The sequence below is a fragment of the Palaemon carinicauda genome, chromosome 37 (genome assembly GCF_036898095.1).
Source record: "Palaemon carinicauda isolate YSFRI2023 chromosome 37, ASM3689809v2, whole genome shotgun sequence".
NCBI lineage: Eukaryota > Metazoa > Arthropoda > Malacostraca > Decapoda > Palaemonidae > Palaemon > Palaemon carinicauda.
The window spans coordinates 27,626,845-27,649,940 of NC_090761.1; the positions used below are offsets into that span (position 1 = coordinate 27,626,845).

Below are 23,096 nucleotides of genomic sequence, written 5' to 3' on the forward strand. Positions count from 1 at the left end.
ATGGGTGGAGGAGGCTGACTCCTGGCATGAGTGGCTGAACTCAAGGGTTGCGCTTGCTGAGTGGTTGGCGGATGCGCAGTAGCAAGTTCCTGAGGAACGAGTTGAGGTTCCTGCGGTGTGAGCTGAGAGCGAAAAGGTAGTGGCTGCGCAGAACGCAGTAAAAATCTCGCAAGTGGAGGCTCCTGAGGCGCAAGGCTAAGGTGTTAAGGTGCTTGCCTTGAGGAGGGTTGAGCTCGCTGCAGCGAGAGCTGAGGAGACTGACTCATGGATGGGAGAGGTTGTTGTACCTCAAGTGAGTGTTGCCTCACTGGTGGAACAGCAAGTGGAAGCGGAGGAAGAGAGGTATAAGCCTCCTGTTCCCATTGCTGAGGTTGCCTTAAGGAAGGCGGAGGGAGCTGCACACCACTGGGATCAGTAAACTCATAACGTGGCTCAACATCGTACGCCTGGCAGGTGGTACTGCGGTCAGGCGGAGCGAGCGCAGGCGGAGGGAGCGCAGGCGGAGCGAGCGCAGGCGGAGCGAGCGCAGGCGGAGCGAGCGCAGGCGGAGGCGCAACCTTCTCAGCCCGACACTCACGCATCAAGACCGAAAGTTGTGACTGCATGGACTGCAGTAGAGTCAACTTGGGGTCGGCAGACACTAAGGTCTGCTGAGGTAAAGCCTTAACAGCAGAGATCTGTTGCGGCAGAACCTTACTCCTCTTAGGCGGAGTGCATTCAACTGATGACTGAGGAGAGTCAGAGCTAACCCAATGACTGCATCCGGGTTGAACTCTAACTTCGTACGTCTGGCATAGGTCTGGACTTTACGTTTAAGAGGTCTTGAGACCTGAGACCAGCGTTTTCTCCCCTAAATTTCTTCTGCAGACGAGCAAAATAAGGGCTCAATCGTCTGCGGGTGGGAGTGACGGTCTCGGTAAGACACGCCCACAACCACCGAGGATACTTCTGTGCGCCGATCAAGGCCTGCTGAACCCTTTTGTCCTTCGACATTGCTTCTCCCCTGGGCTTGGGAGCTTGCAAGAGGTCCCGGACTGGGAGGACGACTGGCGCGCACAGAAGTACACTCACGCACAACACTGACACACTTTGCGCTAATCACTTATCACTTTGATTTTCTGTTTGCACTTATTTCACTGAACTCGAAACTTTAAGTGGTTTGTACCTGAAACACGCAATTCTATCCTTTCTCAAAAGTTAGTAATTGCGAAAACAGAATTACAATGTAACAGAAAAATCTAATGAAAGATAAATAATTCAGTGGCTGGAAAGAGACTAAACACTAGATCACTCTAGAAATGTTTACCTTCTTCCCCTAAAGAGACTAGGGAGAAGAGCAAAAACGATAACAACGTTACTCGCTTGAATGAAACGTTTATCCTCCTCTTTCTCCCTCCGTCTCTATCTCTCTCTCTCTCTCTCTCTCTTGACTTAGAACCTGAGAGAAGAGCCCAATCATATATATCGTTAAAACATATTATTGTTAAAGGAAAGAACTGAAATATTTCCCAAAATGAAAAGTTCCTTTATTAGGATTAAAACCATTAAGTTAAGAAAGAATGAACAAAACGCTAGACACGGTTACTCTTACTGCAACGTGAAACCGTGAAAATTCTTTCTCTATCGTAACGATAGAGCGCAAGTTGAACGTTCTGAACGTCAACAACTGCAGAGACAAAACAAAACGTTAGTTCAACTTTGAAAACAGTACTAGACTATCAAAGAAATTCTTTCAAAGACATTAAAATAGCATAATATGTTAACAGGTAAAACCGAAATGACGGGCTCAATGTTAATTAACTTCGGTACCAAGAAAAGACCGCCTACTATTAGGAAGGTCGAATATAAACAAATATAAAAATTAATTTTAATAAGTTTATAATAAAAGGAAGTTAATCGAAGAGGCCTATAAGAGGCGGAGAGATATAAAATAAATCTATAACTTTTGTTAAGCAAAATTAAGAAAGAGAGTCTATACTCTCTTAGACACCAACACTTCCGTCTAAGGGAAGGGTCGGCCATTTAAAGGTGAAAGAGAGTTCATACTCTCTTCGTCACCATAATTAATCAAATTAATTCCAAAAGCTAACTAAGCTAATATAGAAGTTTCCAGTAAAGCGACAGCCGAAATCAAAGAGAAATACTTCACCAAAGTCGTGAAAATACTCCAAGAACATAAGCGTATCCCAGAACGTCTTGCCGGAAGCACGACAGAGGAAAAATTGAGGAGGTGTCAACAAGAAGTACTATAGTACCTGGCCACAGGTGGCGCTGGTAAGTACACCCCCTTCTAGTATTGTGATAGCTGGCGTATCCCTCCATAGAATTCTGTCGGGCAACGGAGTTGACAGCTACATGATTATCGGGTAAGTTTAATATTGAAAAAAAAAGACTGTAAAGTTCACGTACAACACCACTTACCATTTACGAAGTTTTATGCAGTGAAATCGCACGACATGATATATTCCTTAAGTCGCAGTATTTGGTGTATGGAAAATGAAGTGTGCCCATAGTAAAGTACTGATGTACAGTAAAATCCTTACGTGATAGATATGCATCTCAATATTGCTGTGAAAAATGATATTTTAATTATAAAATAAATTTTTGAATATACTTACCCGGTGAATATATAGTTGCAACTCTGTTGCTCGACAGACAAAAAACTGTACAAAAAAACTCGCTAGTGATCGCTATACAAGTTGCGGGTGTGCTCATCAGCGCCAACTGTCGGCCAGATACCGAACTCTATGTAAACAAAGACTCAATTTTCTCCTCATCCCACTGCGTCTCTATTGGGGAGGAAGGGAGGGTCGTTTAATTTATATTCACCGGGTAAGTATATTCAAAAATGACAAATTCGAAGATAATTTGTATTTTTCCTAACCATACAAACCTTAGCTATTTACAAAGGGTTATTACTTTTAGCGTAGCTGAAATGGCGAGCCATTAGAATTTAACGAGGGTGTATTACCCCCGCGCTAGTTAGCGGGGGGGTAGGGGAGTGGTAGCTAGCTACCCCTCCTCCCCCTCACACACAGGTGAATACTCACTTTCACTTAGAGGTAGGACTTGTCTTGGGGGACAGGGCTGGCGGGCAAATATGTGTAAATAGCTAAGGTTTGTATGGTTAGGAAAAATACAAATTATCTTCGAATTTGTCATTTGTTCCGTAACCGAAATACAAACCACGCTATTTACAAAGGGTGACTTATCCCTTAGGAAGGGTGGAAAGTCCCCAGCCATACTGGCTTTGGCTTTACCCGGGGACTCAGAATCCGAGTGAGTCGCACTCGAGAAAAGGAGTCCCTGCACCTCACAAGTTCCTTGCACCGCAAGGAACCATGTGGCCTACGTAAGCTTGTGTGTGAAGGAAGAAGTGTGACCCGTCTTAGGCAGTTGACCTGGAGTTCCAGAAGGAACTCTGGGTTAAGACGTTCCCAATACCACCTCGTCAGGGTATGGGGGACGCGACAGTATTGACTCAATACTCGGAACACAAGGAAGCATGGTTTACCTGCAGAGGTTCGAGGTCAGCTATGCAGAGACCAGGATGCTGCTTCCCCGTAGAGGGGATGATGAAGAAAGAAGTAAGGGCCAGACATACTTCTTTCGTTCATGCAGACTAAAACCTGATAACAATGCCCTCAACCTTCTGCTACCTGTCCAAAAAGGAGCCTGAGGTTAGACCAGCTGTTGTGTAGCCACCACAGAGCGATAGAAAACGTATCGAGACTCCTGTGGGTCACGCCCTGCAGGAAGCGGGCTGCGAAGGTCATCAGACGCTTCCAGACTCCAGCTTGTAGCACCTGCGTCACAGAGTAGTATTACTCGAAGGCGAGGGACGTTGCGATGTATCCAACATCGTGCTGTAGGGCGACGTGACGGGGGAGGGTCTGAAGACAGGTCGAGATGAATGTCCTTGAGTCCGGGCTGAAGAGGTATACTGGTGACTCTCCCCCCATGTCCTCCTTGTGTTCCCAAATCGGCTGCAACTGAGGCCAAACTGCAGCTGTTCCCAGCGCTAACCTCTCGATTCCTGTACTGGCAAGAAAGAGAAGGTCTTGGGACATCAGACACAGAATGGAGACTCAAAATCTTGAATGAATCGGACCGAAGGGTCGGGACCCACAGATTCTGAGTCTAGCCAACAACTCAGGAGCGAGCCTGAATGTTGCCTTCCCCTCTTCCTTAGAAAGGGGGGGAGTAGTAAGAGACCAAGAAGATTGCTTACACACTGGCCGTGGCCAGAGTGAGCAGAAGACCCAGGGCGGAATACAATCCGAGGCCTGTCGTAAAAGGGTCTTGAGAAGATCTCTTAAAGGACTAAAAGTCCGAGCTATGCTCCAAGTTGGAGGTCTTCCTCCGACTAGGGCAGGGACGATCGTAGCTTCGCATGAGCGAGGATAGATCCAGCGGGCAGGAAAAAGTTATTCCTTTAAGCCTGAAGGTCAGGGAAAGGCTGAGCGACAGGCTTCATTGCCAAGAGCGGAAAGGAGTTTCCTCCCGCCGAAAGGCAATAAGACCGTTATTGCTGGAGAAGAGGCCTCACGGGAAGAGGTATATCTCCCACGGCACCAACCACCTTAGACTCTTCACTTTGCCTGGGAGACCCCTGTGGATGACTATCGCAGATGACGCGACCTCCGTACCGCGACTGTAGCGGGTTGTCTCTTCTAGAGGAGGAAGCGTAGTGTCTCCAGGCATGAAGCCGAAGCGACGCCCCGGTTCGGGAGAGATGTCGCAGTGTGGTTGCTTGAGTAGTCTGCGCCGTGGGAGAAGCTCTCCCGGGAGTTCCGTCAGGGGAAGCAGAGGGTCCAGAAACCGTTCTGCACATAGTCCCAGTGGAGCTCTCCCATTGAAAGGTTGACAGACAACCTGGTTTTGTTGAGACCCATTGTCCGCAGACAAAAAGGAGGGAAGACGCAGGCGTCGAAGTTGTCCCACCATCACCGGAATGCATCTTGCCAGAGTCTCGGGGTCTGAGACTGGGGGGAAAACTAGCGGAAGCTTGAGGTTCCAAGCTGTCGCGATCAGGTCCCCCAGACCAGCACTTGCTGGTTACCCAAGGTCAAAGACCCCTAGGTACACTCTCTCTATGAGGCTCTGCTCGGATAGTCTGAGAGAAACATTCCCCTGCCTGGAATGAGAGAGCCGATGGTGGAATTGAGAGAATCTCAATCATCCCGATATCTCTACTGCAAGATGTGAAGGTGTGAAAATGCGTCCCCTGCTGGTTAGCATGAAGTCGACACGCAACGGGGCGACTTGGAAGGAGCGGTAGGATCTGAAGAGGGGCCAGACTAAGGCCCTTAAGCCTGCCTGAATGATGGAGAGGTATCCTTCAGGTCTTGACCATAGGCCTGGACCGGAACATGCCCCCCCCCCCTTTCCTTTGACGAGTCCGAGAACCGCATCAAGAATGTGGGGAAAGGACGAGAATATCCACTACCATCAAGAGGCTCCATAGGTCAACACCCATTGTAGGTTTAATAGTTCCGCTGGTCCCATAGGGCCAGGGAGTCCGGTTAAACATTGCCTGAAGCCACCGGAACTTGGATCGCCCCACATGGAACTTATCCTGAGGCGACCGTTCGGACTATAAACGGGTCAATGAGGAAAGAAGAACTAGGAAACGTTCCAAGGTAGGGCTGAAAACTCTGCTTGACTGAGAACAGGTACTGCGACTCTCCTCAGTCTTGCCACGGTGAACCGAAAGGAAGGCTCGGAGGATGTGGTAACAGAATCTGGCGTCCCCAGGTGGACACCCATCCAAGTACCGACGTTGCTTAACCTCGCTGGACGGACGAGAAGCGGGGTTTCCAACGTGGTAAGGCGGTTGACTCAATATCATGGCCAGATACTCCAGATGTTGAGGCAGAGGAAGAGAAGGCTCCAAGCAAAATACCATGAGCCCACACTCATGGTCAGCATTCGGAAGCTTTTCCCGGCGCTGAAGAAGGTCGAAACCCGAGCCTACCGGAGTTGACCAGCCCTCCAAACAGCAGAGGAGGCGGAAGTCTGCACCTGAGCGGCCGAGAGGAAGGCAGGGAGAGTTCTCTGGGGAAACAAACCTGCTATGCCACGGCGGGATAGCCACACTGCATCATAAGCAGGAATACTTGCAGTTTAGGCTGAATTCGACGAGCACCCTGGAAGATGGATGGAATGGAAACTGAAAGTACCCGTCCTTCCGATCCAGGGTTAAAGGAGTCCTGTCGCCTCGTTACCAGTCTGATCGATTCTGCTGGTCTACGCTGGCCGAAGTTTGTTCGACAAACTTGATCAGGGCTGAGAGGTCGACTATGGATATCCCCTCTCAGATCCTTCCTTACAAGAAAGGATCGACTGAGGGGGCCGGGGGTGAAGCCGTCGATGATCCTAAGGAAGACCTTCGCCTAAGGTATGGATCATTCTGCCCAACCGGGCAACTCTGCTGATGCTATGGCATAGAGGTTCAGAGACACTGAATTCGCTGACAGAGACGGCAGGCGCGATATCCTTGGCTACTCACAGAGATTGTGCGGGAATGGGCATCGGGAAGCTGTCATTCGGATGAGTAACCTTAAGCATCCTCCCAGCGAAAAAACCTGCAATCCTAGAGTTCGTGAACTCCTTTTAGGACTATGCCCCCCCGGGGAAGTCTCCCGTGCCATCTGTTCCTGACAGGAGGAAACTGCAATTGGACACCTTGTCCCAGTTGTCGTAGCCGATAACTTAGGCCGACGTGGTTGAAAGAAAAGGGAGCTGGAGCCCTGCAGAGTCTGGAAGAAAGCGCCTTGGAGGAGTGAAACCGGAAGTCGATTTACTCCGCACAGCAGACGTCTAAGTCTCTGTCCTTGGGCAAAGACAAAACTCTTCTCAAGGATGGAAGGGTGTCTGAGGTCGTTGACCTCCACAGATGAGACACCCGAATGAAGTCTTCAGTCAGCGCGTCCAGATGGTACAACATCGAGCTTGTCCGCAAGTAGATACTTAACGACGAAAGGCCAAGGTGCCTGAGCTCGAGAGGAGGAAAGTACCCTTGATCTTCCTGTAGCTTCCTTGAACCAAACCTCGGGCCGTAACCGAGGGAAAGAACCTGGTAAGCTCCCAGAGGAAGAGGTAAGCAGTCACCCCTTGTCCGATGGAGAAATCTTCAACGGAAAGCCCCCCCGCCAAAAATCCTTCCAGGGCGGGAGAAGGAGAGAGTACTCGTGCAGGAGAGGGGACCCTCGAGACCGACCTCTTGGGAACCAACTTCGCCCTGGGGGAAGTCACCACGAAGTCCACTCCTCTCTTTCTCTTCAGCGTAGGAGAGACAGCCGCTGGTTTGTTACCCTGGCCGGTGAGTGCTGGTTTCATAAACCTCATTAACGCCCGTGCCAGCGGATCAAACCATGTCTGCTGCTCCAAGGACACAGAGTCCGAAATCCTCGCTAAGGTGAAAGGGATCGGGCGATCCTTTGGAGAGGACACGACGGTTCCTACCTGAAAAGAAGGTGGGAAGAATGCTGTACTGACCTGTCTTCGTCCTGCACTACCAACCTGTGCTTGGATGGAGGTGATCCCGAGTGCCGCCTAGGAGCACGCGTCCCTGCTGCTACCACCGGCTGTGGAATTCGCCGCGAACTATGGTAGCGCGAGGGCGAACAGTCGCGCAAAGGCGAATGGTCGCGCGGGCGCACAGGCGAGTGGTCGCGCGGGCGCGCAGGCGAGCGGTCGCGCGGGCGCGCAGGCGAGCGATCGCGCGGGGCGCGCAGGCGAGCGATCGCGCGGGCGCGCAGGCGAGCGATCGCGCGGGCGCGCAGGCGAATGGGCGTGACGGCGAGGGATCGTGCTGCCGCGTAGGTGAAGAAGATCGCTGGCGGTAAGCGATGGCGAGCAGCATGTGTAGGTGAATGATCGTGTGATAGGGTGCGATGGTGATCAGCATCCGCAAGAGAGCGAGCGTTCAGGGTTGTGCGATGAGGAGCAGCATGCGTAAGCGGGCAATCGTGCAGGGTTGTGCGATGGCGAGCAGCATGCGCAGGTGAATGATCGCGTGAAAGGGTGCGATGGTGATCAGCATCCGCAAGAGGGCGATCGTTCAGGGTGGTGCGATGAGGAGCAGCATGCGTAAGCGGGCAATCGTTCAGGGTTGTGCGATGGCGAGCAGCATGCGCAGGTGAATGATCGCGTGAAAGGGTGCGATGGTGATCAGCATCCGCAAGAGGGCGATCGTTCAGGGTGGTGCGATGAGGAGCAGCATGCGTAAGCGGGCAATCGTTCAGGGTTGTGCGATGGCGAGCAGCATGCGCAGGTGAATGATCGCGTGAAAGGGTGCGATGGTGATCAGCATCCGCAAGAGGGCGATCGTTCAGGGTTGTGCGATGAGGAGCAGCATGCGTAAGCGGGCAATCGTTCAGGGTTGTGCGATGGCGCGATAACGATCAGCATCCGCAGTTGAGGGTCGCGCGATGGCGATCAGCATCCGCAGTTGAGGGTCGCGCGATGGTGATCAGCATCCGCAGTTGAGGGTCGCGCGATGGCGATCAGCATCTGCAGTTGAGGGTCGCGCGATGGCGATCAGCATCTGCAGTTGAGGGTCGCGCGATGGCGATCAGCATCTGCAGTTGAGGGTCGCGCGATGGCGATCAGCATCCGCAGTTGAGGGTCGCGCGATGGCGATCAGCATCTGCAGTTGAGGGTCGCGCGATGGCGATCAGCATCCGCAGTTGAGGGTCGCGCGATGGCGATCAGCATCTGCAGTTGAGGGTCGCGCGATGGCGATCAGCATCCGCAGTTGAGCTAGTAGCTGGCGAACCATGTTCCTTCAGAAGTGTTGGAGAACGTTGGCGTGCCAGCTGTAACACACGTGGGCGATCCGGAGATCGCTGGCGAGCTGATGATCGCTGACGAGCTGACGATCGCTGGCGAGCTGATGATCGCTGACGAGCTGATGATCGCTGACGAGCTGATGATCGCTGACGAGCTGATGATCGCTGACGAGCAGAAGGCTACGCGTGGAAGCCTGTGCAAAGAAGAAGAGTCCTTGACCCCGACCTGAACCGAAGTTCTAGATCGCGAGGGCGAACGTGGGCGCACAGGGCACGTAACAGGAACTGCAGGGAAGATCATCTTGAAAGCGCTGACGAATAGGAGAGCGCTGACGAACAGAAGGGCGCGCAGGGAAACCCTGACACGCAAGGGAAGAACCCCCGTGGGGGCAACCCTTAGCCCCGAAGGGATCGTTGTCCGCCGGGAGACTGATGTCCGTCGGAAGACCGCTGTCCGTCGGGAAGACCGTTGTCCGTCGGGAAGACCGTTGCCCGTCGGAAGACGAGATTAGACTGCTGTCCATCTGCACCAAGACGGAAGATCGAGAAAAAGAAGTTGTAGGCTGCAAACGGAGATTCAAAAAGGCGCCTCAAGCACCCTTATAGGGAGATGAGAGGCCCTTACGACGAGGCGGACGGAGGGCCTTACGGCGAGGGAGGCCAACAGCAACAGCAACAGAAGAAACCTCCGAAGAGGAGTCTCTATGAGTGTACTCTCTCGCGAACGAAAGAGAAACACTTCGTGGAAGAGACTGGTCAGCCAGTGACCTAAAAGGGGCAATCCTCCGAAGAGGAGCTCCTGCAGTTGCCCAGCCCCTTGAGCGAAACTGCAGGTGCGACCGCTCAGCACCAAGAGCATAGTCGCACGAAAAAAAGGCAAGAGAAGAACCTCCCAAAAGAGGAAAAGCTCAAGCCTGGACAGGAAAAAAACTTCCCTCGGAAGGAAAGTTATCCGCCCAAGGAGGCAAGCCTCCTGACTGTTCTAAAATGAACTGGAGAGCTGTCCGTCGACACGGGAGTACTACCAGTAGAAGGAGACACGCCCCTGACGACAATACAAGGGGGGAGGCAGCAACAGCCGAATCCCCAGGACTCAACCAGACAGCTCACACCGTTGCTATATTACAGAAACGAACTAGATCGGTAACTGTAAAAAAATAAAAACAAATAATATTAGTACACATTCATTCCCCCGGGAAGGCTCCGAAGAGGAATCCCGAGGAAAAGGAACAAGAATTACACAACAGGCACGTGCCCTCACAACCACTTACACTCGCGGAAGGAGAGCTGTAAATAAAACAGAATTATAACAATTATAATTATGTAACTATGTAATTATGTAATTAAAAAATGAATGAACACTAAAGAAAAAAACGAAAACCCCGAAAGGAATCGTTCTACAAGCTGAAAAATTAACAACTACAATTAGATTCATAAACTAATTGAAACAAAATGTACGGCGTAGCAACCCCACCCACACGGGAAGGAAGCTACAAGGGCGTAGTAAAACATAGTAAAAGGGTGAACGACCTCAAGAGAGAGAGAGAGAGAAAGACCGAAGTCAAACTCGATCGCAACCCATAAAATTAGGCCGTGGTGGCCTAACTGCCGAGGCCTCCACGTAGATATCGTACACTACACACACACATCTGAAAATGAAACTTACTTATTTCTATACTCAAATATATATACAAACATGAAAACATGTTTACATATATATTGAGTAAAAGAAAAGTAAGCGATTAAGTAAAGACAAAACAGACAATGGCTGCCAAGCGAGGACCAAGACAGAGACGTCTGTCACAGTCCGAGCCAAAAGTGAAAGTGAGTATTCACCTGTGTGTGAGGGGGAGGAGGGGTAGCTAGCTACCACTCCCCTACCCCCCCGCTAACTAGCGCGGGGGTAATACACCCTCGTTAAATTCTAATGGCTCGCCATTTCAGCTACGCTAAAAGTAATAACCCTTTGTAAATAGCGTGGTTTGTATTTCGGTTACGGAACAAATTTATTTTATAATTAAAATATCATTTTTAAATATTTAACTTAGCCGGTGAATATATAGCTGATTCACACCCAGGGTGGTGGGTAGAGACCAGTTAAATATGTTTACATCTTATGAGCTAAGAGTTTTTATTTTATTTTAGAAGTTATCAAAATAACAAAAACAAAATAAATAGGTACCTGGTAAGGAAGTCGATTTAGACGATTACTCTGCCTTATAAGTACGTCTTCCTTACGGAGCCTCGCGATCCTCTTAGGATGCTGACAGACCCCTAGGAGCTGAAGTATCAAGGGCTGCAACCCATACAACAGGACCTCCTCAAACCCCTAATCTGGGCGCTCTCAAGAAATGACTTTGACCACCCGCCAAATCAACCAGGATGCGAAAGGCTTCTTAGCCTTCCGGACAACCCATAAAAAACAACATTTCAAGAGACAGATTAAAAGGATATGGAATTAGGGAATTGTAGTGGTTGAGCCCTCACCCACTACTGCACTCGCTGCTACGAATGGTCCCAGTGTGTAGCAGTTCTCGTAAAGAGACTGGACATCTTTCAAGTAAAATGACGCGAACACTGACTTGCTTCTCCAATAGGTTGCGTCCATTATACTTTGCAGAGATATATTTTGCTTAAAGGCCACGGAAGTTGTTACAGCTCTAACTTCGTGCGTCTTCACCTTAAGCAAAGTTCTGTCTTCCTCACTCAGATGTGAATGAGCTTCTCGTATTAACAATCTGATAAAGTCTGACCAAGCATTCTTTGACATAGGCAAGGATGGTTTCTTAACTGAACACCATAAAGCTTCAGACTGGCCTCGTAAAGGTTTAGTACGCTTTAAATAGAACTTAAGAGCTCTAACAGGGCATAAGACTCTTTCTAGTTCATTGCCTACGATCTACGATAAGCTGGGAATATCGAAAGATTTAGGCCAAGGCCGAGAAGGCAGCTCATTTTTGGCAAGAAAACCAAGTTGCAGTGAACAAGTGGCTTTTTCCGACGAAAATCCGATGTTCTTGCTGAAGGCATGAATCTCACTGACTCTTTTAGCCGAGGCTAAGCATACCAGGAAAAGAGTCTTAAGAGTGAGATCTTTCAGGGAGGCTGATTGTAACGGCTCCAACCTGTCTGACATGAGGAATCTTAGTACCACGTCTAAATTCCATCCAGGGGTAGCCAAAAGACGCTCCTTGGTGGTCTCAAAAGACTTAAGGAGGTCTTGCAGATCTTTATGTTGGAAAGATCTAAGCCTCTATGCCAGAAGACCGATGCCAACATGCTTCTGTAGCCCTTGATAGTGGGAGCTGAAAGGGATCGTCCTTTTCTCAGGTATAAGAGAAAATCAGCTATTTGAGCTACAGAGGTAATGGTCGAGGATACAGAAACTGACTTGCACCAGTCTCGGAAGACTTCCCACTTCGATTGGTAGACTCTAATGGAAGACGCTCTCCTTGCTCTAGCAATCGCACTGGCTGCCTCCTTCGAAAAGCCTCTAGCTCTCGAGAGTCTTTCGATAGTCTGAAGGCAGTCAGACGAAGAGCGTGGAGGCTTTGGAGTACCTTCTTTACGTGTGGCTGACGTAGAAGGTCTAACCTTAGAGGAAGACTTCTGGGAACGTCTACTAACCATCGAAGTATCTCGGTGAACCATTCTCTCGCGGGCCAGAGGGAAGCAACTAACGTCAACCTTGTCCCTTCGTGAGAGGCGAACTTCTGCAGTACCTTGTTGACAATCTTGAACGGTGGGAATGCGTAGAGATCCAGATGTGACCAATCTAGGAGGAAAGCATCTATATGTATTGCTGCTGGGTCCGGGACTGGAGAGCAATAGATTGGAAGCCTCTTGGTCAGCGAGGTTGCAAAGAGATCTATGGATGGTTTACCCCAAGTGGCCCAAAGTCTCTTGCACACATCCTTGTGGAGGGTCCATTCGGTTGAAATTACTTGCCCTTTCCGACTGAGACAATCTGCTATGACGTTCAAGTCGCCTTGGATGAACCTCGTTACTAGGGAGATGTCTTGACCTTTTGACCAGATGAGCAGGTCCCTTGCGATCTCGTACAACGTCAGTGAGTGGGTACCTCCTTGTTTGGAGATGTACGCCAAGGCCGTGGTGTTGTCCGAGTTTACTTCCACCACTTTGCCTCGAAGGAGATACTCGAAGCTTTTCAAGGCCAGATGAACTGCCAACAGCTCCTTGCAGTTGATATGCATGCTCCTCTGACTCGAGTTCCACAGACCTGAGCATTCCCGACCGTCCAGTGTCGCGCCCCAGCCCAAGTCCGATGCGTCCGAGAAGAGAACGTGGTGGGGAGTCTGAACAGCCAGGGGAAGACCCTCTCTTAGGTTGATATTGTCCTTCCACCAAGTCAGACAAGACTTTATCTTTCCGGAAATCGGGATCGAGACCGCTTCTAGCGTCTTGTCCTTTTTCCAGTGAAAAGCCAGATGCTATTGAAGAGGAAGGAGGTGTAGTCTTCCTAGTGATACAAACTGTTCCAGGGATGACAGCGTCCCCACCAGACTCATCCACAGCCTGACTGAGCAGCGTTCCTTCTTCAGCATCTTCTGGATGGATAGCAGGGCTTGATCTATTCTGGGGGCTGATCGTCTTGTTGTTCAGCAACGTCCTCATCAGATAGTTCCTCATCCGAAAACTGATGAGGAAACGGCAACGGAGTGGGTAACGTCTGGCTCGCTGAGTCCGGTCGCACTGGTGGATGCGTGACGGAGCCGGACGCAACGTCATGGAATTGCTGCACAGTCTGTGAACTGTCAACAACCATGGGTGCACGAGGAAGCACAGCGTCCACCCGAGACTGTCTAGACCGTCTGGGTTGTGCAGTCAACACCATACCGGGTTGCTGAGGTTGACGCACCGCGTCAAAACAAGTCACCTCTGATGGTTGTTGAACGTCCTGAACGTCAACAACCACCTCCGAGCGTCGCTTAACGTCAACGTGCGGCTGGCAACCCACACTGGGTCGCATCGGTGGAGGAACCACCTCAACTGGTAGACGCGAGAAGGTTACCTCAGCGTCAACAGGACGCACAACCGACCGGTTGGAAGGTTGTTGGCCAGAAGGTTCAGCAGCAACCTTCTCCGCATTAAAGTCCTCTATCAAGGACGCAAGCTTGGACTGCATGTCTTGCAGCAAAGCCCATATTGGGTCTACGGGAGCAGGTGCGGCAACAGACGGGGTTAGCGACTGAGGCGGTACCGCTTTCCATCCCTGAAAGCCTTGTTTATGCATGACATAATTGTACAGCAAAACTTCAAAGGCTCGAAAACAGCTGTGAAGTTGACCTGTAAAAAACTTGGAGCGTCTCCTGGCCAGGCGCCAGGGAGAGTCTACGAGATTTGAGAAGTCTATCTGGGCAGAGGCAGGAACTCCCAAGCCGAGAACTTCTCTCGTGTCATATCAGACTCTCGCTCTATAAACCAGTATAAAAGAAGGGAAAGCAAAGGCTGTATCCCCCAAACTCCTCCTGGTGATAAACCAGTCGCCTAGCAGACGTAAAGCTCTCTAGGAGAGCGAGAGAGCACTAGCTTATAAACAACGGCTTCGAAGTAGCTAGGCCTAGTGTAAGCTCTGACGTTTAGGCGAACGAGGAGCAGCAGTTACAAAAAGATCCGGACAAAGATCCTTAAAAATCAGCATGATTTAATTAAAGTCCATAGAGGGCTAAGCAGCTTTAGGCTCCTCTCCGTCTGACAGAGTCCTCAAGGGAATATCAGTAGGAGGGGGAACAGCAACTTCCTCATCTAAAGGAACCTTGTCCGAAAAAAGCTGAGTCTCAAGCAAGGGAGAGACCTACCGTGATGGCAATGCTTTACAAGCAGAGTCCACACACACTGGTGCATTAGTAGCGGACCAGGACGCAACGTCATGTAACTGCTTGACAGTCTGTGAACTGTCAACAACTGAACTGTCAACAACAACAGGTGCGTGAAGACGCACAGCGTCCACTCGAGACTGCTTTGACTGTCTAGACTGAGCAGTCAAAACAACTCTAGAATGCGGAGGTTGACGCACAGCGTCAAAACAAGTCAACTCCGATTGTTAGCGAACGTCCTGAACGTCAACAGGAGCATCAGCAAGTGGCCTAACGTCCAAATGTGGCTGAAAATCCACACGAGACCGCATCGAGTGTGGTTCTAAACAACCTGACTGACGTGACATAGCTACGCCAACGTCAACAGGATGCACAAAGGAACGTTAGGTTGGCTGAAAGCCAGGATATCGATGAGATAAACGGCTAGACTCAACGGACTAAGCGGCAGAATAGTCTTCCATAAGGGAGGCAAGCATATTCTGCATGTCTTGCCGTACAACCCATTAAGGATCCACGGAAATGGTTGCGGTAAGAGACGAGGGTAACGTCTGTGACCGCAACACTTTGCCAACAAAAAAGACTCTCGGAGTCTGTGTTACGCTTTTGTTAGGCGGCGAGCAGTTTTCCGATGACTGCATAGGGTCAGAGCTGTCCTAATGGCTGCAACCAGGACGCTGGACCTGTCCTGAAAGGACTGACTTTCGCTTAAGGGTCTCGAAACCTTGTTACAGGTTTCTTATGCGAAAAGCCTTCGGATGACGAGGAGAAAAACGTCTCTCTCGCCTTATGGTAGGGGAGATCTTGGTAAGATACACCCGATACCATAGAGGGAAACGTCTGTTCGCTGATCAAGGCCTCTCGAACCCATAAGTCGTATGACATTACTTCTCCCCTGGGCTTGGGAGCTTGCAAGAGGTCCCGGACTAGGTGAACGACAGGCACGAACAGACGAACCCTCGGACGCAACACTGTAACACTGCGCAATATCACTTTATCACTACGATTTTCTGTTTTGCACTTATTACACTGAAATCGAACCTTTTACTGATTTCTACCTGAAGCACGCAATTCTACCCTCATCAAAAGGTAGTAAATGCGAAATCAGGCGTATAATGCAAGCATATTAATACCAGCAAAAAAACAGTAAACATCTTTTAAGATAAAAAAAAAAAATCAGTGGTTGGGGAAGAAAATAAACACTAGTTCATTCAAAACTATGTTTTCAATCTCTCACCGTACATTGCCTGGGGACGAGAATAAAACTAAAAACATTTTATCCTTTCTCCCCGTACAGAGACTAGGGACGAGAGTAACTCGAGAACAACGTTACCCGCTTGAACGGAACGTTTTCTCTCCTCTCTCTCCCTCCGTCTCTATATCTCTCTCTCTTTCTCTCTTGATTTCGCATCTAAGAGAAGAGCCCAATTACGTTTCGTCAAAAAAACATGTTATTTGACCAAAGGAAAAAAAACTGAAAGGTTTTTCAATTAAAAAGTTCCTTTAAAATAGAATTTAAAACATTTAAGCTTTGAAAGAATGAACAAAACGTCAGAATCGATTTACTCTTTCTGCAAAGTGAAACCGTGATACACTCTCTCTCTATCGTAACGATAGAGCGCAAACTGCGTAGTATAAATAAACTAAACGTTAGTCCATCTTTGAAAACAGTACGAAGACTATTCAAAGAAATTCTTTCATAAAATATTTCATTTAAAAAGTTTTAAATCCTTAGCTCTTTAAAAGCTATTTACGATTTAAAGGGCTCAACGTTGATTAACTTCGGTTTCCAAGTTAGGACCGCCTACTCTCAGGAAAGGTCGCATATAAACAAAACATTAAAATTTATTTTTTATGTTTATTATAAATGGAAAGTTAATCGAAGAGGAAAATCTATAATTAATTTATAACGTGATAAGATAATTACTAAAAGCCTAAACACACTTCCGTCTAAGGGAAGGGTCGGCCATTTAAAAGTCAAAGAAAGTCCATACTCTCTTTGTCACCAAAAATTAAATCTATCCAAAACGAGTTCAAGATTTAAGATGAAGATAAAACACCTGCACTGCGAAAGCTCAAACCAGAATATAGTACTTCACCAAAGATGATGGGAAAAACTCCAGGTTTCAACAGCGAGTAAAGTACGTCTTGTCGACACGTCGACAGAGAGAAAATTGAGTCTTTGTTTACATAGAGTTTGGTATCTGGCCGACAGTTGGCACTGATGAGCACACCCGCAACCTGTATAGCGATCGCTAGCGAGTTTTTTTGTACAGTTTTTTGTCTGTCGAGCAACAGAGTTGCAGCTATATATTCACCGGCTAAGTTAAATATTTAAAAAAAAATAATTAATTAGAAATGCTAATGGATATCTCTCTCTCTCATTTATATAGGAATGGTATTTACAAAAAAAGAAAGCAAATGTATGAGTAACTTACCAGATATTATCCTACAAAGAGGCACTGTCTCACGAAAGGTGGAGTGATCTTAAATGAATGAAAGTTGAGATGGATGAGGATAAGTTGTGCAGTTACAAATGGACGAATGATGTAGGGACGCAACTGCACGTCATGTCACATCTACTTCGATGAGTCATCAGTGCTGTAATGAAAAAAAATTACTTCTCTAAATATAAATATTTAATCAATATTCTAAGTGTCAAATACCATACATTATTCTTTTATCTCTTTTTTCTATTTTAATTTTGTTCATTAATATTCCTAAAGTAAATTTTAAATGCTTTAAAAGTAGCAGAAAAAAATATCATACAGTACTTTTCTCGTGTAAAGGAAGGAGATCATCTACACCATCATCATCACTGTTTTATGGGAGTTCCTCAGGGGTAGCTGGAAATGGTGTTTTGAGATTCAGGAGCATCTGTTGTTAGAGGAGGAGGTAGCCATTTCACATGAAGGGGAGCTGCTTTGCTACCTTCTTCATTTCATCCATGATGCACTTGTAGGCTGAAAACCCTCATCCATGGTACAAATCATATTGAGGGCATGCACCATTGAAGGGTCCATGCTGTAGGACTTCTTTTTGAAATTCTCCACCACCTGCAACACCTCAGCCAACTTCTCAAGTGTGCTGCCTTCATATTCTTTGTCATGTGCCTAAGCATCCTCCTCTTCCTCACTTGATGAGTGGACTAATAAAGCCAGGTCCTCCTTGGTCATCTCCTCGTCATGTCTATCAAGCAACTACAAGACGTCATCCTCAGCCACTTCCTGGAAGCCTTCAACTGCCACTTCCCTTGCCAAGGTCACGATCTTCTTGACTGTCTGTTAAAAAGCTCCATCAGGACTGAAGGCAGCAAAGTCCTAAACACACTATGGCCACAAACATTTCCAGCAAGCATTCATCATCAGTGGTTTCATTTCATTGAATGATTCCTTCCAATATTGGATGACACTGCGGGCAGGATAGTTATCCATGGCTGCTTGGAGTCACACTATCACTTGTCAGCTGTAATGTACCTTGAAGTTTTTCATGACTCTCTGGTCCATTGGCTGAATGAATGCAGTGGTGTTGGGAGGAAAGATCACCACTTGCACATTAGGATGTAATACTTTAATGGAGGAATGGGTGTCCTGGAGCATTATCAAGGGTCAACAGGACCTTAAACTCCATCCCTTTATTCTGCAGGTAGCACACAACCTCCAGCATGAAGCAGTAATGAAACAAGTTCAGGAAGAGCTTGCTCATCATCCATGCCATCTAGTTGCATATCCTGTAAACAGGTTGCATGCTCATGTTGTGGTGTTGGAGTGCATGTGGCCTTGTTGACTTGTATGTATAGCCCTGCCGAATAATGTGAACCCACGGCATTTCAGCACAAAATTGACGTAAGCCTGGGTAAGACAGAAAAAAGGCACAATTTTTGAAATGGGCTTCAAAGCAACAGAGATACTGTATGTAATCCAACAGATTATTTTCTAAAAAGTTACATTAATTGAATTCAGTGAAATAAGCAAAAAAAATTACACTTAGCCTACCTGTCCTTTGTTGCCTTGAAACTGAGAGCACAGCATTCTTTCTGGGCAATAAATGTCCTATGAGGCATCTTCTTCCAAAGCAAATCTGTTAAGCTATAAAAGCAAAATATAGAATATATCAATACTTGTATATAATACTGTAACGAATATTTATTCAAAGTAATGGACTGTATGTATATTAATCATTAAAATTAATACTTGATACATGACGGAAATTCATCTACATGTCTACCAATTAGATTTACAGTTACGTTAGGTGTACTTAAAGTTGAATTCTTTTAATCAAGAATACAAATAAGAATTCCAGAATGATCATAAACCTAAGTTTCATCCATATTTCAAAATGGTTCTGGTTTATAACCACTCCTCATGATATTAAGAAGCTCCGCATGGAAAGCTTTTGCTGCCTCATGGTCCTTGAGCCTGGCTCCCCAGTTATTTTCATGTTTTTCAGTGAAAAACGCCGTTTAAACTTCTTAAACTAGCATTTGTTGGCTTGGAAAGGCGTTATGTGGCACAGATGTGGTGTCTTGAATGGTGGTCAGCTTAGGTTTATCTTGCATGAAATGCTGGAGCAGAGCCTTGGCTTTCTCTCATATGATAAGCAAGTTGGTTATTCCCTTGCAATACTGATACTCAATCCACAAAAGCAAGGCATTTACCGGTTGGATTATGCTCTTGTCCCTCAGCTTTCAGACATTCTTCGCACTGCGTGAGGCACTTGCCCCTTTGGCAGCACAAAACTCCTTTACGTTCTTTACCATGTACCTTGTACTCCAATTCAGCCCAAAAAGTTCTCCTATGGCTGCATAATACATCCCTTCCATGCATTTCTCAAGAACCTCCATCTTAGCTTTGATTCATGATCTTTCTATGCCACTTAGCAGTAGTTTGAGAAGATGAAGCAGCTTTCATAAGGACCATAATGGAAGAGCACTCGTTGGTTGACAAACACTTGTGGGAGAGGCTTTTGTGATGAAGAACACTGAGAAAGTGAGACAGATTCAGCCAGAGAAGTGACATTGTGCAAGGAGGGAAATGGCGCAAAGGCCAGGTTCAAAGAAGTGCGGATAGGTTGAAAACATCGGGTGTGTTTGCCCAGTTATAATCACAGGGATCCTCGAAGAATCCAAACTTTATTTAAAATATTATGCAGATTTCGGTAAAGTGGAATATTGTAACCGCACTGTTGGAGAGCAACTGTAGCTAGATTTGGCCTTGGAAAGTTTTCTACTGAAGGATACCAATAGGCAGGGTGATCCATTAATCATTTGTTCGAGTACCACCCCTTCAACAATGTCACTGGCACTGGTGGAAAGTAGGAGTGCAGTTGATACAGGAAAGGTGAGAGCAGTAGCAGTTGATAGGGCTTTCTTTGCATTGTAGAAGGTCGCCTCCTGAATGAGCCCTTTTCAGGTTTTTCGGCTTGCCCTTAAGGGAGTCGAGAGGGGCTAGAGGGGCAGCAATGACTGGCAAGAACCGGTGATAGTAGTTCACCCTGTTCAAGAACTACTGAAGCGCTTTGACTATTGATGGCACTACTGATACCTTCTCAGGGAGGGGGTGAACGCCCTCCGGAATAATGCAATGACCTTAGAATATCACTAACTTGGTACCAAAGGTACACTGGTCATACCCAAATACAAGGCCTTACTGCTGCAGGCAGCGAAGGACGATGTGTAGGTGATGTAATTGGTCCTCTTTGGATGGGGAGAATATTAGTGTCCTATACACAACATACGGTGAAGGGAAGTCCCTCAGATGACATCCTTAGGTCATTGAAATGTGGCCTCTTGCATTACGTAGGCCTAGCAAGAATATTTGATGATATATTTGCCGATGGGGGTGGTGAAAGCAGTCTTGGGGATGTCTTCTGGGTTCATGGCCACCTCATAATATCCCTTTAGGAGATTGAAGGTCGAGAATAACTTTAGTACCCTGAAGGTAGGTGGTGATGTCTGCAATGTTGGGAGGGGCTAGTTGTCTAATTCTGTATGCATACTAACATGCCTGTAATCCCCACAAGGATGTAGGAATCCCTTCTTTTCTGGACAATGTACAGGGGCGACGACAAAGGGTTTGAAGGCTTTTAACAAAGGTATATTTCTTCCACTTTGACAAATTTGCATTGAGCAGCAGCCAAATGGTCTGATGTCAACAGTGTGAATCTTGCAAACACTGGGGGCCTGTCATCTTGATGTAGTGATACATAGGCATCAGTGGGTGCACTGATGTGGAGAGCAAGGTCGGAGGGAGAAGGCAATAAAGGTGATGGCGAGTAAGAGCTGGCGTTGACTAAGCGTCGATGTGCGACATCAACCAGGAGGTAGAAATGGGCCAGGAAATCTGCACCCATGAGAGGGAGTGTAACGTTGTTAATGATGAAATTCTATCGTTACTGGCCGCACCTAAATGAGGGAGTTAGTGTCTTGTAGCCTTGGGTGGGGAAAGCAGATCCGTTGACAGCTATAAGGCATACATTAGCAATCTTGGAATGATGGGATTCCAGCCTTACAGATGGAGCATGGCAGCAGAGAATGACAGGCAGAAGGGAATGAAAGGCACCAGTATCTACCAGAGAGCACACATTAGATCCTGAAGCATGCAAAAAGAAATATTAGTTAATGGGGAGACCACCATCACACTGAAAATATTAGCTAAAAATACAAAAGTAGAAATTGATAAATTTTCTGTCATGCAAAAGTAAGTTGAATTACATTTTGAATGATTATGTATTATTATTATTTAATCCAGGTACCTGTACTGTATTACACATCAAAAAGAAAAAATAAATATAAAGATTTGATTTTCAAACAGAGTTTGACAATCGTGGTTGAGAAACATTGTGATTAATTTCTTTGATTGATGAATCCTATAATATTTTTCACAGTAGGAAACTGGCTTTCTTTTCATTTCAAAAGAGAATACAGTAGTTGAATTTTATCAAATAGAAATGCCAAAATGTCTAGTTAAATACAGTATTACCATTTATATCGTTTGCTGTAAAGAATCTATTTGGCAAATATTAAGTAATGCAAATTCTATATGCAATATTTTTGCCATTCAAAATGGTTCCAAACTGATTTTTAAATTATATATTTGTTCTTCACATGAACAAACCTTTCGGCCTTTAAAGTAGGAGAATACTTCAGTGGGATACGGAACGATTGTTTGATGATTAATAAGGTAGCATCTTTTGTTTTTGAATGGAGACTGAAGTACACAGAAAGGCAAGACATGTGGTATTGTTTTATTTTCCTGGAACTCTTCCGATGTTTGTATTGCTTCTATCTCAAAGCTGTTTAAATGTCGATGTACATCTCAAAATAAGTATCTTCTGTTTCTATCCTTGCAAAAGGCCTCCCCATCTTGGAACTCTTTGGTGATCAATGACAACAAACTAGTCGATGATGTGTCATAGTCCTTTTGTCCTTTTTAGCTTTCTCGTCACCTGTTCAGACGTCTATTTTTCACCTCGCAATTCAAACTGTGTTTTTATGGTTCTTTAACTTTTAATTGGAGGCATCTTCTTCTGGGTTTTGTGTGAATGCTGGTGTCTGTAGTTCAATACAAATTAATAAATCAAAATGTGATTAAAATTCATTCCTGGCTTTGTGTAACGTACTGGCTAAAGTATCCTTCCTTGTGTTTGGAGGAAGATTATTAACCAAGCGCTTCAATAGCTAGAATGTAAAGTAAATTAACATTCAGTATAAAGTAATATTTAGGAGAAACAATCTGGAATTTTGAGTACCCTAAACCTAGATGGCAGTTAAGTCTAGGACATTATTTAATTAATTATTGGAAACTATACCCTATCTCTTGCCTTCATTTTCTACTCAACACCACTAGTGTGTTGGAGTCAGCTACATGAATATCAGGGAAGGTTCATAGAAATAAATGGAATCTTAAGTAGTAAAATTTGATATTTCTGTACTCACCAAGTTCACATACATGCCCACTCTCCTCTTCACTAACAAGAGGATGGGGAATTTTGTCAACTTCAAACTGAAAATGATCATGCAACATGCACAACATGCTACTGTCAGTAGCCGCCGTTAATTTCATGGTTTACCATAGACATTAGCATATTGGAAGAGAAAAAAATGGAAAACTTCTAAAAATTTAAGGTGACATTAATATAAACATCATAAGAGAAAGTAATATGAACATCAGATCAGTAAAGAAATAAATTTCATTGTTAAAATTCCGGGTTTCCTCGGAAAATTGATAATGTTACTCCATTATATGGATTTAGTTTCTGATTACAGACCAGTTCCTTAGATTTCAGTATCACCTAAAGATTTTCAGCAGCTGTTAGCAAAATTCAACTTACAGGAGTTGGTAGAACATTTCTAAGTATTATTACCATGCTTCTAACCAGTACATTGTGAAGAGTAGTTGTTTATGGGAACATGAATGTGATATTTTGTGTTACACAGAATGGATATCTTGTCCTTTTACTTTCAAAT

General features: G+C 46.4%; 1 protein-coding gene across 1 annotated transcript in view; it reads right to left on the minus strand.

Annotated features, from left to right (window-relative positions):
* LOC137629047 (uncharacterized) overlaps positions 1-23,096 on the minus strand; it is a 613,817-nt gene that overhangs the window by 318,647 nt on the left and 272,074 nt on the right. The gene's annotated exons all lie outside the window — the stretch shown is intronic.